The sequence below is a fragment of the Miniopterus natalensis genome, chromosome 20 (genome assembly GCF_054644295.1).
Source record: "Miniopterus natalensis isolate mMinNat1 chromosome 20, mMinNat1.hap1, whole genome shotgun sequence".
Taxonomy (NCBI): Eukaryota; Metazoa; Chordata; class Mammalia; order Chiroptera; family Miniopteridae; genus Miniopterus; species Miniopterus natalensis.
Genome location: NC_142100.1, coordinates 4,611,898 through 4,625,764, shown reverse-complemented (window position 1 = coordinate 4,625,764; position 13,867 = coordinate 4,611,898). Strand labels below are relative to the sequence as shown.

Below are 13,867 nucleotides of genomic sequence, written 5' to 3'. Positions count from 1 at the left end.
CCTCAAGTTTTAGAGAACCAGAGACTCCTGAAACTCTGGAACCCAGAGGGAGTATAGCAAAGTGGAGAATGGCAACAGTTTGTTTGTATAGCGTTCTGTAATTTACACTTTCACGCAGGATCTGATTTGATCCACATGTTGATCCTGTAAAATGCACATTATAATCTCATCTCTTTAAGAGAATAGGGCTCAGATATATTAGGGGACAGTTACAGCCTCAAAACTCAAAAACATCAGGATCAGAGTGGAAACCGTGTCTTCTGACTCAGCTATTTTAAAATCAAATTTCGGAACCATACTAATTAGACCATGGTTTCTCAGCTGTCACAGCTGCAATACATTTGAACAGAAGTACTTGTCAGCCCCCATCTAATGTAGCTAGTGAGGGAGCCCCTGCCTCTTGCCCCAAACCACAACCAGAGAATGAACACTAACCTGATGGTGCACTGCTGTCTTGCCAGCAAGTATCTGTGTAACTGTTACATCCCAAACTTTATGCCAGGCATAAGACAAGGTTTCTACCCTCAGCCACAAACTATTTGAAGAGTTAAGACACACATAGGAAAAACTTTGTCATTACTGATTTAAATTAGTCGGTCAGTATAACACCAAGGGGCAAGGTTCAAGGAAGACTGATCAAGTTTTGTGGGGCCTGAAGCAGATACATTTTCAGGCCTCGTTAAAAAAACAAATACAGGGGCCTCCGCCACCAACTCCGCTGTGGACCGGGCGAGATGGCGGCTCCTGAGAGGGTCAGGGAGGCCACACAGGGCAGCGAGCCCGGTCAGCCCTAGCCGCCACCGCCCCAGCCTCAGCAAGAAGTGATGGCGACCGAGGCCGGAGAAGCGGGGGCATCCCCTATGGACGGCGGGTTCCTGAGCCTGGATCACCCACCTATGTTCTGTACAGAGACAGAGCAGAATGGGCCGGTATAGATCCAGTGCCCCAGAATGATGGCCCCAATCCGGTGGTCCAGGTCATTTACAGTGAAAAATTTAGAGATGTTTATGATTATTTCCGGGCTGTTCTGCAGCGTGATGAAAGAAGTGAATGAGCTTTTAAACTAAGCAGAGATGCTATTGAGTTAAATGCAGCCAATTATACAGTGTGGCATTTCCGGAGAGTTCTCTTAAAGTCACTTCAAAAGGATCTGCATGAGGAAATGAACTACACTGCAGTAATTGAAGAACAGTCCAAAACTGTCCAGTTTGGCATCATAGGTGAGTATTAGTAGAATGGCTAAAAGATCCATCTCAGTAGCTTGAGTTTTATCGCTGATATTCTCAATCAGGATGCTAAGAATTATCATGCCTGGCAACATGGACAGTGGGTTGTTGAGGAATTTAAATTTTGGGACAATGAGCTGCAGTATGTAGACCAACTTCTTAAAGAGGATGTGAGAAATAATTCTGTCTGGAACCAAAGATATGTTGTAATTTCTAACACCACTGGCTACAACGATCGTGCTATATTGGAAAGAGAAGTCCAGTACACTCTGGAAATGATCAGACTAGTACCACATGGAACTATTTGAAAGGGATTTTTCAGAATTGTGGACTTTCCAAATATCCCAATCTATTAAATCAATTACTTGATTTGCAACCAAGTCACAGTTCCCCTTACCTAATTGCTTTTCTTGTGAACATCTATGAAGATATACTGGACAACCAATGTGACAACAAGAAGGACATTCTTAACAAAGCACTAGAGTTATGTGAAATCCTAGCTAAAGAAAAGGACACTATAAGAAAGGAGTATTGGAGATATATTGGAAGATCCCTTCAAAGCAAACACAGCACAGAAAGCGACCCACCAACAAATGTACAGCAATAACACCATCTAGAAGAATTTGATAGAATGCTTTTATTTTTTTAAGAGAATCTAATGCAGGAGTTTAAAACTTGAACGGTCATTCCTTTGGCCTGTGGCCTAAAACATGCTTTGCACAGGTATTGCTTTTAACAGAATTAAGTATGATGTTCCTTGGGTGCTGCTGCCATGCGGACTAGCTCTAAGTAATTTGATTCTTTTATAGCAAAGTAATTTCGGGGGAGGGAGAAGAAACAAAGTCCCATAAAGGAAATTTTGTGGTCTTATCAACATTTACTTTAATCCCTTAGCATCAACTCCTCCCTAAATGGTATATGCATCAGGATTTGCAGCATTAATGACTGCAGGTTGCTTATATGTCACGGAGGTGAGGTAAATTTCTGTTTAGGAAGCAAAGAATGCAACTGTTACTCAGAGCTGCTATGCCACACTCACAGTATCCTGGTATCACTGCAACCAACTAATGCCAAAAGAACGGTTTTGTAATAAAATTATAGATGTATCCTAGAACAAAATAAATAAATAAAAATTAAAAAAATAAAAATAAACAAAAAATTAGGTACAAAGTGAGTATTTATTAAGAATGAGAACAGAAATCACCAAAAAATATAGAGTTAAAAAGCTGGCAACAAAAATATCACAAAATCTAGAAAAATAACAATATTTTTATTAACCCTTTAGTACCCTATAATCTCTCCTACATGTTTTAGGATTTGTGATCACCTCATCATATGCCAATGATTTTGTAATATTGTCTATGGAAATAACAGAATAATTAAGACTTTCCTTTGGCATGGTTAATAAATTTTCATATTAATATTAATAGTTTAGGAAAGTTTCTTTTCACTTCATATTTCACTATTCATTATTGGTAATATAGAAAAATGAAATATTCATTATTGGCAAATCATACAAAGTGTTAATAATTGTTAAATTTGGACAAAGCTCTATCTAAAATTTCTTTCACATTTAAGCTGCAGGATTTCAGGGCTTTTCAAATTTTCTTGTAGAGTGACTAATCTTGAACTTTAACATACACAAAAAAACCCCCATTACCTGCTTTTTCAATCCCCATCCTCATTTCAGTGGCATCACAGGGGCTTAAAAGTAGTGACATTCACAGTAGGTCCCAGGACATCATGTCACAATCCTCGTAAGTTAGACAGCAGGATCGAATATTCCTGGAAGCCATTCCTACACCTAGATGGCTTGCAATAACAGCTACTTACGTGGCTGTGACTGTGGGCCACATAACAACCCCACTCAATCAGAACTGAATGCATTCCCAGATCAACTCTCTGAGGTTAGGAAAAATGCCTGTGGCCGTTACATTGCTGCCCAACATAAGGACAGGTGTGACAGGGGAAGGCAGGCTGGAAGACGAGACCAGTTGTAACTGATTGTAGCTGAGGCATCTAATAACGGTCAAATTTGAGGACACATTAATAGAATGAAATCCAGGGCGTGGGAAGGGGTCTCTGTAAGTGAGAAGTCCAAAAGCCTAAGCTTGATAAGCTTTACTTTAAATTTGCCTCCGAATTGCAGATGGAATGAATAGTAGTCAGGTAGTAATGGCAGCAGCAGCAGCAACAGGTGGTAGTAACAATACATCTCTACTGCTCGCTGATGAAAAGTACACCTAGCGCTGCGGCCTTGTTACTATCCATGCCAGGCCCTGTGGCATGTACTTTACATGAATTATGTATTTTCACTTTATTGTATTAGTGTTATTTTTGTTACCATTTATTTAAATACTTCTCTGAGAGCTTTATATATAGTCACTGGTTTACTAAACAGCCGTACACAGCTGTACATTATTACTACTCTCTAGATAAGGAAATGGACTTTGACAAGTCACAGCAGAGTTTAGCTCAAGCCTCAGTCTAGCTTATGCTCTTCTGATAAATAGGAACCTAGAAGAGGAAGAGATCACTCCAGGCTAGAGATTTAAAAAAGGCTTTACAGAGAAGTGCTTAGGCTGGAGGTTAGGGATTGAGTAGGAATGGAGAGGAAGACGAGGTCTTCATTTGGGGTGGATGGACCATGGTAATAAGAAGTGGCAGTTACAAGAACTATTCAGAAGACAGCAATGAAACAGTTTTCAGAGCCAAAAACCGGGCTCCAGATCTTGTGATTTCTCAATAAAAAGTGAATCAATTAAAGTCTTTGGTCAGTTTTCTCCTTAGTGCACAGCTATAATCTTGTGAAAGAAAAGGAAAGGCAACATTTCTTTAGAATGCAACTCCCCTGTGGGTGTGGACACGTAAAGACATGCCTTATCTCTGTAACCCCACCACCCAGCCCAGGGATCTCTTCCCCTGTAGGCGAGGCAGCAGTTTGCACCGGAAACTACGGCTTTGCAATCAGGCAGTCCCATCGTTATCCCACTGTAGATGAGGTGTAGAAAACGGTGAGTCATGAGGCTTAAAATCAAAGCCTCCAAACCGCAGCTGAATTCTCTTCCTCAAGGTTCCATTAGAAGTAGCTTTAAAAAATGTGAGCTAAAAGGTGCTGCTTATACATAAGAGAGGCAATCAAAGTTTTAAGTTTGTCTGCTCCACACATAGAAAATGTACTTGCCTAGAAGAGCACAGAAAGTTAAATCTGTGAACTTAAGAGAACAAAACACGAAAATATACTCATCCTCAAAGTAACCTGACTGAACTCACTGAGGAATAGTTTGCTGTAATTTGCGCACAGCATGTGGGATATTAATTCATGTGGTACTAGTAGAAGAAAGTATTTGTTCTGGCTTCCATGAAATCCAAATCTCTTGTCCAATGTTCAGAAACATCCTTTTAGGCCTATTTTTTCATCACAATTGGTTAAAGGAAAGGAAAAAAGGAGACAGAGAAAGACCTGCTGTATAAACAGACACCAGTTAGATGGAAGAGAATTTCATGCAAAAACTTGATCTCAGCATTTCATTCTGTTTTTCATATAGCTTAACTCTCACATCTGGAGCTGTACTAACACTGTACTAACATGATGACACTGTGAAATTAATAGAATTAAGCTTCTCTAAAATGTATACATACTTTACCATTTAAATCAAAGTCTTCACTTGCTGACCTATGTGCAGAATTGTTTAAATTGGAAATGTATAGAGAATATGACCAGATGTTTGACACTAACAGTCATCACCCATGAAATAGTCTAACAGAAAAGTCAGGATTACTAATAACAGAATTAATGGGAAAAAAATCAGAGAATAATAAAATAATACTTTTGTATATCACTCCTGAACTCTACATGCAGTTAGCATCTATCTCAGAAGACATTTATTCTAAGGATGTTTTCCCTATAAAGATCCTGGGCTCTAAAGCAGATTTCTCAATCTGAGGTGCATAAATGATCTTCCGGGGTTTGTAAACCCCCCAAAATAGTATATAAAATGTTTTTTTGTTGTTGTTTTTTAAAAAAACATGTCGTTATTGATTTCAGAGAGAGGAAAGGAGAGGGAGAGAGAGAGAAACATCAATTATGAGAGAGTCATTGATCGGCTGCCTCCTGCACGCCCCTGACTGGGGATGGAGCCCGCACCCGGGCATGTGCCCTGACCAGGAATTGAACCCCGATCGTCTGGATCCTACATCGACACTCAACCGCTGAGCCACGCCTGGCCAGGCTATAAAATGTTGTGTACATAAAACTACTTTTTTGGAGAAAAGAGTCCGTAGCTTTCATCATTTCCTGTAAGGTAGTCAGAATATGTTACGTTGCTTATGTACTGTCCAGGTCTGAATCGGCACCTGGTAAGTTGAACACTTAAATATTTGTTCTTCTGAAACAACTGCTCTAGAGATTCACAGCTAAGGTTCCAAATCCATTCCATATTACCAGTGGACTTAAAAGCTAGACCAAGTAAGGTTAGAGTGAACGCTTCTATCTGACACTAGGAAGTCACATCAAATTAAGAATACCAACCCAACCAAATTTTTTCATTTTTCTTCATAATAAACTAACACAGAAACTCTTAAAACACCAGAGTCTGTAAGTAAGGTTATAGCAAATTTTTAAAAAAGTACCCGAGGCTCTGAAAGATTAACTTTCCCAACCTCTTAAGAGTGGAAACAAGTTTCAAACCAAGTTTACCTGGCTCTAAAACACTTCTCTAAACATTCAGAAGAGGAGGAGATTTCTGTGAACTAGGTTTTCAAAACCTTCAAATGTGATTTTAATTAACAAATAAGCTAATTCAAATAATCAGTCAAAATTCTCTTATGTGCCCATGAAATCAATTCTGTGGATCTGAAACTCACACAGCTAAAGTGGGTTACTGAGTAAGAGGAAAGAAATGTGGATATTTTGGCAATAATGCGAGAGAGGTGGTACTTTAATTACTAACAAGTGATATGGATTAAAACCAGTATTACTTTGCCAAGGTCCAAAAATGAATCACATGCAACACTGGGAAATGAATCAGAATGCCTAACACCCATGATGCTGTGCTCCTTCCTTCAGCTGGAAAGTATCTGAAAGGCTGCCAGTGTTGCCTTCCCCAGAGGCAGTAGGCAGTTCCTCCCCACAGTCCATCGGCTGAGCCTATAGAAATGTGAATCTCACATTCAGATTTCAGCTGGAAAGCTCAAGATTACTTTTATATTTTGCCTCTGCATGTTTTCATCTACATGGATTAGTAGGAGAGTAACCAGCTGCTGTTTCAGGTGCCTGTCTAGTATAGAACAGTTGTGATTCTCGAAATTTCAGGTTGCTGTATCTCTAGTGGTAGATAGTTGCTCCTCAGATAAACTGATCCAAGAACAGGTTGTGGATATGCAGTTGGGTAGATCTTTAAATTCATGTAACCCTGCCTTAGAGCAGTGATGCCTACCGAGAATTATACAGTCCTTCGCCCTAAGCACACCAGGATTTCCGTGGCGTTAAATGTGCTCTGAAAACACATAGCCAATACTTTTATTTTATATTTGAAAAATGAAAGCAAAAGCATTAGCTTAATGACATGAACATTTAAAGAAAAGCGTATGATGCAAAGGTTAAAGACAAAGAGAATATTAAAAGAGACGAGAAAGGCAGTTAGTTACCTAAAGAAAACTCTCATAAGACTGTCAGCAGATTTCTCAATAGAAGGGATTGGCACAAAATTTTCAAAGTGATGAAAAGCAAGGACCGACAACCAAGACTACTCTATGCAGCAAAGGCTATCATTTAAAATGAAAGGATAAATAAAGACCTTCCCAGACAAGAAAAAGCTATAAAGGAGTTCACCACCACCAAACCAGTATTACAAGAAATGTTAAAGTGACTTTTTTTGGAACCTGAGGATATTTTCCATTGCTTTACAGAGAGAGTGGAAGGGAGAGAAACAGATGTGAGAGAGAGGCATGGATTGGTTGCCACCTGCACGCACTCTAACCAGGGCTGGGGATTGAGCCTGCTATCAAAGTATGTTCCCTTGACTGGAATTGACTCAGGACCCTTCAGTCTGCTGGCCCACACTCTAACCACTGAGCGAAACCACCTAGGGCAAAGAGAGTTTTTTAGAAAAAGAAAGAAAAAATAGAACATAAATATGAATAATAAAACGGCAGTAACTATGTACCTATCAATGATCACTTTAAATGTTAACTGGATTAAATGCTCCAATCAAAGGACATAGGGTAGCTGAATGGATGTGAAAACAAGACCCATACATAAGCAGTCCACAAGAGAACCACTTCAGATTGAAAGAGACACAGACTGAAAGTAAAAGGGTAGAAAATGATATTTCATGTAAATGGCAATGAAAAAAAAAGATAGGGTAGCAATAGTCATATCAGACAAAATAAAAATAGACTTTAAAACAAAGCCTATAATAAGAGACAAAGAAGGATATTTCATAGTGACAAAGGAATCAATCCAACGAGGGGATGCAACCCTTGATAATATTTATGCATCCAACACAGGATCACTTATATAAAGCAAATATTAATATACATCAAGGGTGAGATCAACGGTAATGCCCAGCCGGGCATGGCTCAGTGGTTGAGCATCGACCAAGGATCCAGGCGTTCAGGGTTCAATTCCTGGTCAGGGCACATGCCCGGGTTGCCGGCTCGATCCCCAGTTGGGGCAGGAGGCAGCCAATCAATGACTCGCTCATCACTGATGTTTCTATCTCTTTCTCCCTCCCTCTCCTTTCCTCTCTCTGAAATCAATTAAGATATCTTTAAAAACAAAACAAAAAACAGTAATACAGTCATGGTAGGGGATTTTAACACCCCATTCTTATCAATGGATAGATCTTCCAGAGAAAAACAACAACGATACAGTGACCTTAAAGGATACATTAAACTACATGAATGTAATTCACATTTTTAGAGCATTTCACCCCAAAGCAGAATATACATTCCTTTCAAGTGCACATGGAGCATGACCACATGTTAGGAAACAAAAAAGTCTCAATAAATTGAAGATTGAATCATGTCAAGCATCTTTTCCAACCACAGTTGTATCAAACTAGAAATCAATTACAAGAAAAAAACTTAAAAACACACAAACACATGGAGACTTAATAACATGCTCCTAAACAATTAATGGGTTAACAATGAAATCAAGGAGGAAATCAAAAGATACCTGGAGGCAAATGAAAGTGAAAAAAAGTCTATGGGACACAAAGCAGTGCTAAGAGGGAAATTCATAGCAATACAGGCCTTTCTCAAGAAACAAGAAAAATCTCAAACAATGTAACCTTATACCTAAAGGAACTTGAAAAAGAACAAAGAAAGTTTAAAGTGAATAGAAGGATGGAAATAATAAGGATCAGAGTGGAAGTGGATGAAATAGTCTTAAAAAAAAAAATACAAAAGATCAATGAAACCAAGAGTTGGTTCTTTGAAAAGATAAACAAGATTGATAAACTTTAACCAGAACCATTAAGAAGAAAAGACAGAGGACCCAAATAAAAATAAAATTAGAAATGAAAGAAAAGTAATAACTGACACGACAGAAATACAACATTATAAGAAAGTAATATGAACAACTATATGCTAATACGTTGACCAATCTGGGAGAAATGGATACATTCCTAGAAACATACATCTTCCAATACACAAGATAAAACAAAATCTGAACAGATGCATTGCAACCAAAGCAACTGAAGCAGTAATAGAAAAAAAATCCTAACAGCCAGGCTGGGTTGCTCGTTTGGTTAGAGCATTGTCCTGATCGGCCAAAGTTGCAGGTTTGATCTCCAGTCAGGGCACATACAAAAATCAATAAATGAATGCATAAATAAGTGGAACAACAAAATGATGTTTCTTTCTCTCTCTCTTTCTCTCACCCCCCCCCCCCCCCAAACTCCTAACAAACAAAAGTTTTGGACTGGATGGCTTCAAAGGTGAATTTTACTAAACATTCAAAAAATTAACATTTTTTCAAACTATTCCAAAAAATTCTAAAGGAAGGTAGGCTCCCAAGCTTATTGTACAAGGCTAGCCTTACTCTGATTCTAAAACCAGACAAAGATATTACAAAAACAAAATTATTGGCCAATATCCCTGATGAATATAGATGCAAAAATCTTCAACAAAATATTAGCAACTGAATTCAGCAGTACCTTAAAAGGATCATCCACCATGATCAAGTGGGATTTATTCCTGGATGCAAGGTTGGTTCAGTATCTACAAATCAATTGACATGACATGTCCCATAAACAAAATGAAAAATAAAAATCATCTGATCATATCAATAGGTGCAGAAAAAAACATTTGGCATAGCCTAGCACCCATTTATGATAAAAACTCTCAAAAAGGGGGAGTAGAGGGAACATACCTCAACATAATAAGGGCCATATATGACAAATCCACAGCCAACATCATACTCAAAGCAACCCAAAACACTAAAAAAGATATATGTATCTCTATGTTCATTGCAGCATTATTTACCATAGTCAGCAGGACATGAGTGGAGCTTCAACCAGCTACCCCTACCCCCCAGTCATGATCATCCAGGTGGGGCTTTTCACCTGGTACTCCCTGCAACTGAATGCCTAAGAGAGTAATAGAAGAGGTGGAAGATTAGTGGGGTGAAGTCACTGGCCCCAGGGATCCCTGAACATAAAAGGACTGACTTCACTTAATTGGGGGAGGAAGAAATAGGAGCATCATATTGAGGGAGGAAGAAATAGGGGCAACATGTGCCAAAATATTTTCCAGCTGACACCACCCCTAGCAACAGCAGCACCTGATAGGAGCACTGCCGTGTTTTAACCCTAATTAATTATTAGAATATGGGATTTAGAGCCTTGCTGCTCAGGTATGGCCTATAGACCGGCAGCTCATGAGGATGGACAATAGGCAGTATGATGAAGCAACCCAAGTGCCTGTCGAGAGACTAGTGGATAAAGAAGACATGGCACATATATACATGGAATGTTATTTGACTATAAAAAAGGATTGAAATTTTACATTGTGACAGCATGCATGGACCCAGAGGGTATTATGCTAAGTGAAATTAGACAGAGAAAGACAAATACCATATGATTTCACTTACCTGTGGAATCTAAAAAATAAAATAAAGGAACAGACAAAGCAGAAACCCACTTGTAGATGCATATTCCAAACTTAGGGTTGCTAGTTGGGAGGGGTGTTGGTGAAAAGGGTGAAGGGATTAAGAAGTACTAATTGGTAGTTACAAAATAATTACAGGGATGTAAAGTGGAGCATAGGGAGTGTAGTCATAATATTGTAATAACTATGTATGGTGCCAGATAGGTACTTGAATTATTGGGGGCATCACTTCTTAAATTATATAATTGTCTAATCACTATGCTGTACACCTGAAACTAGTATGAAATAATATTGAATGTCAACTGTAGTTGAAGAATAAAATAAATCTGTGAAGCACAGTGAAAGGAAATGCAATAAGATGAGGTATGCTATACTGGAAACTAGTCAGTTCTGTGCTACTGAAGAATAGTAGAGGGCATACCTCCAGACTCTAATGCTGATCTAGTAAATAAAATCCATATGTTACCTTAGATTTATGCTGAACCTTCTTGCATGGTTTATCTTACATGTATTTTATATACTCCCCAATTTATGGTTTTTAATAAAAGCAAAATCTGAACACATAGCAGTACTTAGTTAATTTTGGTGAGTTGTTTAATTCTATATCTGATGTTTCATTTTATAATAATATCCTGGGTTTTTAGCATACAGAATTCAGGTTTGGCTGAGGAACAGATTAAAAAGGAAAACCAGATAAGAAAGAGCAAATTGGGTAAAATTAATTGTCAGAAAAGGAACTCAGTGTCAGGTAAGAAATCTTTGAACCATTAAGTACACATTTTGCTTTAAATCAGGGTAAGTCTTGCCCTGGCTGGGTGGCTCAGTTGGAGTGGCGTCCATACACCAAGCAGGGTTTGATTCCCAGTCAGGGCACATACCTAGGTTGTGAGTTTGGTCCCCAGTCCATGTGTATACAGGAGGCAACCAATCAGTATTTCTCTTTCACACTGATGCTTCTGTCTCTCTCTCTCCCTCTTCCCCTCTGTCTAAAAATCAATAAACATATTCTTGGGTGAGAATTAAATAAATAAGTCAGGGTAAGTCTTTAATAACCAATTTCACCTAAGAAATTCAATTTAAAAAGTATGAAAAGAAGACAAGTCACATTTTTGTGCAACTAAATTTATGACTTGTGGAAATTTGTACCTAAACCTACTAATAAAAAATATTTTGTTATTTAAAATCCTCCCTTCCCAAATCACGTTAAGTCATTTGAACATCTGGATTCTAGAGTGCTCTCACACTCTGCTGAGGACATCTCTGGATTTCAGTGTGGTCTAGTTAGCAGAATCTTTTCTCTGACAGCTGTGAAACAAAGCCTTGTATCTTTTGAAACCTCCAAATTACTGCAGTGTTGAACACCTCAAATGCTGAGCTTTGAAGGTGCTTTTAAAAAATAATCTATTGAAGTTTTTGTACTTAGATATATTGTTACATAATATGATTCCGAACAGGTATAAATTAAAAATATGAAAGAGCTTGAAGACCTAAACTCAGGAGTTTGCAGACTAAGACAAACTATAGAATAAGTCGTTAGACATTTTGTATAATTGCTTGCCATGGTTAACTTGCTATTTTTCTATTCCTCCTTGTATGTACATTATTAGCTATTGTAAGAAAAAGTAGTGGTCAGTCAAGATTCTTAGAGGTTTCTTTTTTTTTTCTTTTCACTGTGCATCAGTATTCTGAGTGGCATTTTCTTCTAGAAATATGGTGGAACTAACAGGTAGACACTGGTTTGGCCTAGTACTGGAGGGCAGTTAAGAGTGGTCCTTTGAGCCTGGCCAGGCATGGCTCAGCAGTTGAGCACTGACCCAGGATCCAGGAGCTCATGGTTTGATTCCCAGTCAGGGCACATGCCTAGGTTGCTGGCTCGATCCCCAGTTGGGGGTGTGCAGAAGGCAGCCGATCAATGATGACTCTCATCATTGATGTTTCTATCTCTCTCTCTGAAATCATTAAAGATATATGGAGCAGTTTTAAATATTTTAAAACTCCTTTGAGTTTTATCTTTGGTAGCAGAGGGGCAAAAAAGAAGTGTAACCTAGCCCAGCCGGGTGTGGCTGAGCAGTTGAGTATTGACCTAGGATCCAGGAGATTGCAGTTCAATTCCTGGTCAGGGCACATGCCCGGCTTATGGGCGCGATCTCTGGTGGGGGCTGTACAGGAGGCAGTTGATCAATGACTCTCTCATCATTGATGTTTCTATCTCTCTCTCTCCCCCTTCCTTTCTCTGATATCAATAAACATATATTTAAAAAAAAAAAAGTTGTAACCTAGGATTTATAGCAGACTAAGTCTGGGGTTAAGATATATCCTGCACATAAATATGTTTATTGAGTTTCCAATCAAGATGGTAGAGTAGGTAAGTGCTATGCTCTCCTCCTCTTACGACCACATCAAAATTACGACTAAAGTACAGAACAACCATTGAGAACTGCCTGCCGTCTAGCTGTTGTATAACTAAGGATATTCAGAAGCCATGTTGAGATTGGTAGAAAGGGCAGAAACTCTAAATGGGCTGGTCGCTGCCCTGGCCAGGTGGCTCGGTTGGATTGTCATCCCATATATGTTGTGGATTTGATTCCTGGTCGGGGCACATACCTAGGTTGTGGGTTTGAGCCCCGATCGGGGTATGTATGGAAGGTAGCTGATCGATGTTTCTTTCCCCCTCCCTCCCTCCCTCCCTCCCTCCCTTTTCCTTCCCCTCTCTAGAAACAATAAAAAACATATCCTTGGGTGAGGATTTAAATAAATAAATAAATAAATAAATAAATAACACTCTCTATACCAGGTTTCTGGTGCTGGAAAGAGAAGTCTCTATAACTTCTGGCTATGAAAACCAGTGGGGATGGTGGCTGTGTGAGATGGAGGGCTGCTGGAGTTCCAGGCATTCCTTTTAATGAGCTCTGCATGTACTTACTCACTGATGGACTTACAGTCTGAGCGCCAGCGCTGGGGCAGCAGTGCCAAAAGTGCCAGAGACATACGGGGAGGGACTGAATTGTCTGTCAATAGGGAAAAGCCTGAGGGGCAACTTTCTCCCAGACAGATGTGCCGGCAGTGACCATTGTTCCTTTGGTGAGCTCTCACCCCATCAACCTGCAGATGCAGACAAGAGCTATATGTGACTCTCCATTAATTTGGCTAACATCATTTGCCCCAACCTGGTGATTCCTTGAGACCCTGCCCCTCCCAACTTTGGGACCCACCAAAGCCACTTCCAGTTACTTTTCTTGTAAACAACCTGTCTTGGTACATGCTGTGGAATTTCTTAAAATCTCTCAAAAGTTCACAAACCCCATACAAGCCCCATATCTCATGCAAAGCAGCCCAAGCGGGGCATTAGCAGCATCCAGCCTCTGCAACATAGCCTCTCCCAGGCACTTCCAAGCCCAACACAAGTGGCAGCTATCTGCATATCACTTTGTAGCTCACACCAAGTGACCCCGGGCAGGTCAGAGGCAGCAGTGGATCTGGGCATGCACCAGAGCTTTTCCCAAGAGGCCTCACAACCAACACACCCA

General features: G+C 39.5%; 1 protein-coding gene and 1 pseudogene across 1 annotated transcript in view; both read left to right on the top strand.

Annotated features, from left to right (window-relative positions):
• Positions 1–13,867, top strand: part of JAM3 (junctional adhesion molecule 3) — a 73,045-nt gene that overhangs the window by 12,395 nt on the left and 46,783 nt on the right. The gene's annotated exons all lie outside the window — the stretch shown is intronic.
• Positions 735–5,411, top strand: LOC107540598 (protein farnesyltransferase/geranylgeranyltransferase type-1 subunit alpha pseudogene; annotated as a pseudogene).